This window comes from Acanthisitta chloris, unplaced genomic scaffold (genome assembly GCF_000695815.1).
Source record: "Acanthisitta chloris isolate BGI_N310 unplaced genomic scaffold, ASM69581v1 scaffold24572, whole genome shotgun sequence".
Classification (NCBI taxonomy): Eukaryota; Metazoa; Chordata; class Aves; order Passeriformes; family Acanthisittidae; genus Acanthisitta; species Acanthisitta chloris.
Window position 1 is genome coordinate 2,770 of NW_008659119.1, and position 258 is coordinate 3,027.

At 65.1% G+C, this 258-nt stretch overlaps 1 protein-coding gene across 1 annotated transcript in view; it reads right to left on the minus strand.

The window, feature by feature from the left end:
- Positions 1-83, minus strand: part of LOC103797098 (protein FAM131A-like) — a 2,459-nt gene extending 2,376 nt beyond the window's left edge. The window contains 1 exon segment of the mRNA XM_009069295.1: positions 1-83. This exon segment is cut by the window's left edge and continues 31 nt beyond it. The gene's annotated coding sequence lies outside the window, so the exon portion shown is untranslated.
- Positions 84-258: the final 175 nt, after the last annotated feature.

Consider the following 258-nt stretch of genomic DNA (forward strand, 5'->3'; position numbering starts at 1 on the left):
CGCACCAGCCGGGAGAGCGGGCGGGCAGCACTCAGCGGTGACAGTGCCTTCACCTCCTTCCACTCCACACACAGCGTTGTGTCCACAGCCACTGTAGGAAGAGCCAGGGCCAACCTCAGCACCTGCATCCCCTCAGCAGCCCCCTCAGCCCTCCACCCTGCAGCAGCAGCTTCTTGCCCAGTCTGAGACCAGACACAACTCGTTGCAGGGCTGTTCCGAGCGGCCAGGTGCTGCAGCACCAGTGACTCACGCTCGGGC